Here is a 5,189-nt window from a genome sequence, read left to right on the forward strand (position 1 = left end):
ATTATATGAGATAACAGAATTGCTTATTTTTTAACCTTGGGTTAGACTTTTTTTGTCCCGCTTGTTTCAACGCCACTTGCAATCATAGTCAAGTTTGTCAGGCTCATGTTGGTTTGAATCGACACAATGTTTTCTTATTTCCATGCAACTTGCAATCACTGTCATATCTGTCAAGCTCGCGTCGGTTTGAACTGACATAAAATTTTCTTATTTCGACGCCACTTCCATCAAGTCTGTCAGGCTCACGTTGGTTTTAACCGACACATTTTTTTTCCTATTTTGATGCCACTTGCCTTTCAGTAAGTGTGTCAGACTACTTGACTTAGTGTCGGTTTTAATTGAAGCGAAGTCCAAATATTTTGACGCCAAGTGCATTTCAGTCAGTGTGTTAGAGAAAAGCAACAATAAAGCTCAATATATTGGGGTAACAATACAGTCCTTATTTCTCATCTCTAAACCCTTTTCGAAAACCTATGTTTACGTAATATTTTTACAAAATTTATTCTTCTTGAAATGAGCAGTGGCCGGAAGGGTAATATTCCTAGAGGGTTACTCTCCCCCCTCCTATGTATGGAGCGTCATCTTTCAGTAGCTCAAAAACTTCCCGTGCTACCAGTTTTAGTTCGCCATCTTTCACGAAACCTTCCCATACCAGTTACGAGCCAAGTGTTCCTCCTTATTATGGAAACAGTAGTTTTGTCGGTATAGCTCCACTTGCTCCTAGTTCTACCTATGATAATCAGGTATGCAAACTTCTCAGCTGCCACCTCTAAATATTGTTTTGATGGGTTTGTAGCGCTCTTATGGGTTAACAGTTTATATGGTGTTGAACAGGTTTGCCCCATTTGCCTTACAAATCCGAAAGACATGGCCTTTGGTTGCGGGCATCAGGTACATTTTTGAACTATAGTTTCAAGATGAGTTGAGACGATCATATTTTTAGTACCTTGTTCTTAGTGTTATGTTTTCGGTGCAGACATGTTGCGAATGCGGACAAGATCTTCAGTCGTGCCCAATTGCCGAAGTGCAATCCAAACCTGGATAAAACTGTATTAACGACGACGTGCTTTCATGCCGGAGTTGGCTAACATTGTGTGCATTTGTTTATTTTTTCAATCACATTCTTTGTAATCCATTGCTTCAGGTGGTCAGGAAGTTTGGTAAATGGTTGGTTGAATCCAACGTATGGTGATGATGATCCAAATGTGAGTGAATATTATGGTGATTTTTTTGGTTGTTTAAGAAGAAAATGAAAAAGAAGTGAAGTGCTGGCCTCAAAAGAAGTGAAGTTCTGGTGATTTTACGGACGGCAGCAGCATAATTATTTTATTTATAGAGATGTTAGGTAATGTCGGTTACGATCGACAGTAGATCAACTATTTTATTTATTTAACTTACGTGATGTAGGTTTGGACCGACAGTAAGTGTGATATTTTTATTGTCTATTTGTTACTTAATGTTGGTTTTGACCGCCATCCTATCAGATTTTCATGTCGCTTATAAGCGACGTAAGAGTCGATGTCGCTTTTAAGCGACACCGTTGTTCATTTTATTTTATATTACTTTGCTTCTTGGTGGCGGATCAAGGGGAATAAGCGACGTCATTACCCTTTTGGTGATAGTAGTATTGGTGTCGGTTCCTCTATCCGACATTGCACGATTTAATGTTGGATTTTTACCAAAAATCCGACAGTAATTGTTGTTTCTTGTCGGTTTTACACCGCCAGTGATATCCCCTTTTGTAGTAGTGCGTAGCAGAGTTTTCGTATCGACAAGGATTCTTGGCAAATCTTGGTATTGGAGATTACCTTTGATGGTATAATTCTCATTCTACTTTTATTGTACTTACGCTCTCTGACATCACGTATAAAATGGGTTCATTCCCGCTCACATGCGCACTCTTCCATTTAAGCAACTTTAGGTTTAAATTTACTCACATGTTCCACACCACGACACTTAATGGCTTCGTCACCCTCCGAGCGTAAGTCAGCACAGCTCGATTTAGAGTCCAGACGGACATTCCGAGTTGGGGTGTGTCAATGTTGCTCACTCATTAAAATACGTGAAATGGAATATCAAGTGACAAGAATTCTGGTTATCTAAAAATTTCTCAAGGGGGTTAACATTATAGAGACACATGGTTTCGTAAATCAGCTTCAGTTAAGAGTTTGTTAGAGAATTGTTGAAGTGTTATTAGGATAATACTCAGTGGTAAGTGAGCAAGGGTCGTTGTATCTCCATCGGCACCCGGATGCAGTGTTAAATAAGCAAGGGGGCCATAGAAACTTTTTTTCAAACGACTCCACTCAAAGTTGTTTGGGAGCATATGCTCCTATCAACTTTACACAAGACACACAAAAGAAGTACTTTGATCCTATTAGACAGAAGGGTAGAGTTCAAGAGAGTAGAATGCGTTTAGGAACGTGGAATATAGGAACCCTAACGGGAAAATCTATGGAAGTAGTGGAAGTTATGGTGAGGAGAAGGATAAATATTATGTGCCTACAAGAAACTAAGTGGGTTGGTCTTAAGGCAAAGGATCTAGAAAACTCAGGGTTTAAACTCTGGTATTCGGGCACAAATAGAATGAGAAACGGTGTTGGCATCATCGTGGACAAGACCTTGACATAAGATGTTGTAGATGTCAAGATGGTAGGAGATAGAATCATGGCAATCAAGATTGTAATAGGACAAGAACTCATCAATGTGATTAGTGTGTACGCACCTCAAGTAGGGTTGGATACGAGTTCGAATGAGAAATTTTGGGAAGACCTTGGAGACTTGGTGCAAGGAATTGCTCAGACGGAGAAGTTATTTATATGATGAGATTTAAATGGACACGTGGGCAAGGAGATAGGCAACTATGGAGGTTTTCATGGTGGCCATGGTTTTGGGGAGAGAAACGAGGATGGAGAAGCTATCTTGGATTTTGCAATGGCATATGATCTCTTCTTAGCCAACACCTTCTTTAAGAAGAGAGAAGAACATGTGATCACCTACAAGAGTGGGTCGTTAAAAACACAAATAGATTTTCTTCTAATAAGGAAAGGGGATCGTATAACTTGTAAGGATTGCAAAGTTATACCGGGAGAGAGCTTGGCTAATCAACATCGCTTGTTGGTGATGGATGTACATATCAAAAGAGTGAGAAAAAGAACAAGACTTGGAAGTGCCCAAGGACTAGATGGTGGAACCTAAAAGGAGAAAAACAAGCCATTTTCAAAGAGAAAATAATCACCCAGTGTGTGTGGGATAGAGAGGGGGAAACTAGCCAAAGGTGGGATTCCATGGCTAGTTGTATCCGAAAAGTAGCAAAAGAGGTATTAGGAGAGTCTAAGGGCTTTGCTCCACACCAAAAGGAATCTTGGTGGTGGAATGAAGAGGTACAAACGAAGGTGAAGGCTAAGAAGGAATGTTGTAAAGCCTTATACAAGGATAGGACCGATGAAAATGGTGAAAGGTATAGAAGAGCGAAGCAAGAGGCGAAGAAAGCTGTGAGAGAAGCTAAGTTAGTGGCTTATGACGATATGTATAAGCGACTAGATACCAAAGAATGAGAGTGAGATATCTATAAACTAGCTAGAGCAAGGGAAAAGAAGACAAGGGACCTAAACCAAGTGAGGTGCATCAAGGATGAGGATGGAAATGTTCTTGCTACAGAGAACGCGGTCAAAGACAGATGGAGAGGTTATTTTCATAATCTTTTCAATGAAGGACATGAAAGGAGTACTTCTTTAGGGGAGTTGAGTAACTCAGAAGAGTGTAGAAACTACTCATTTTATCGTCGAATCAGGAAGGAAGAAGTGGTTGTAGCTTTGAAGAAGATGAAGCATAGAAAAGCAGTGGGCCCAGATGATATACCGATCGAAGTGTGGAAAGTCTTGGGAGAGACAGGTATAACATGGCTCACTGACCTTTTCAATAGGATTTTGAAAACGAAGAAGATGCCAAATGAGTGGCGAAAGAGCACTTTGGTGCCTATCTACAAGAATAAGGGCGACGTTGCATAGATTGAGGCAAGAGACACGGGTTTCGGACAACCAATTCGGGTTCATGCCAGGACGCTCAACCATGGAGGCAATCTATCTCTTACGAAGATTGATGGAAAGATATAGATAGGGGAAAAATGATTTACACATGGTCTTTATAGATTTGGAAAAAGCGTATGATAGGGTCCCAAGAGACATTCTCTGGAGGATTTTGGAGAAGAAAGGAGTACGAGTAGCATATATCCAAGCTATAAAGGATATGTAGGAAGGAGCAAAAACTGCCGTAAGAACTCATGAAGGACAAACCGAAAGCTTCCCCATAACTGTAGGATTACATCAAGGCTCATCCTTAAGTCCGTACCTTTTTACGTTGGTAATGGATAAGTTAACAGGACATATTCAAGATGATATTCCTTGGTGTATGCTTTTCGCAGACGATATAGTGTTGATAGATGAAACTCAGGAAGGGGTAAATGTGAAGCTTAACCTTTGGAGAGAAGTGTTGGAATCTAAAGGTCTTCGCCTAAGCCGATCAAAGACAGAATATATGGAGTGCAAGTTCAGTGCAAATGGAGGCCAAAATAAGTTAGGGGTGAGGATTAGAGATCAGGAAATACCAAAGAGCGACTGCTTTCGCTACCTAGGATCTATCTTGCAAAAGAACGGAGAATTAGATGAAGATCTTAACCATGGAATACAAGCTGGATGGATGAAGTGGAAGAGTGCATCCGGCGTGTTGTGTGACCACCGTATGCCACTGAAGCTCAAGGGAAAATTTTATAGGATGACAATAAGGCCGGCGATGCTGTATGGCACAGAATGTTGGGCGTGAAGCATCAACACATACACAAAATAGGTGTAGCGGAGATGAAGATGCTTCGTTGGATGTGTGGGCACACGAGAAAGGATAAGATTAGGAATGAGGATATCTGTGGTAAAGTATGAGTAGTCGAAATTGTAGGAAAGCTGAGAGAAAATCGGTTACGGTGGTTTGGACATGTGCAAAGAAGGCCTACTGACGCTCTGGTTAGAAAATGCAACTACGGGATAGAGGTTCAGGGTCGAAGGGGTAGAGGAAGACCTAGGAAAACTTTGGAAGAGACTCTAAGAAAAGACTTAGAGTACTTGGATCTAACGGAGGACATGACACAGGACCGAGCACAATGGCGTTCTAAAATTCATATAGCCGACCCCACTCAG

At 40.9% G+C, this 5,189-nt stretch overlaps 1 long non-coding RNA gene across 1 annotated transcript; it reads left to right on the plus strand.

Annotated features, from left to right (window-relative positions):
• Positions 1–768: 768 nt before the first annotated feature.
• LOC139188928 (uncharacterized) lies at positions 769–1,151 on the plus strand. Its single transcript, XR_011572345.1, has 2 exons — positions 769–891; positions 977–1,151. It is a non-coding gene; the product is annotated as an uncharacterized lncRNA (long non-coding RNA).
• Positions 1,152–5,189: the final 4,038 nt, after the last annotated feature.

Source organism: Malus domestica, chromosome 10 (genome assembly GCF_042453785.1).
Source record: "Malus domestica chromosome 10, GDT2T_hap1".
Taxonomy (NCBI): Eukaryota; Viridiplantae; Streptophyta; class Magnoliopsida; order Rosales; family Rosaceae; genus Malus; species Malus domestica.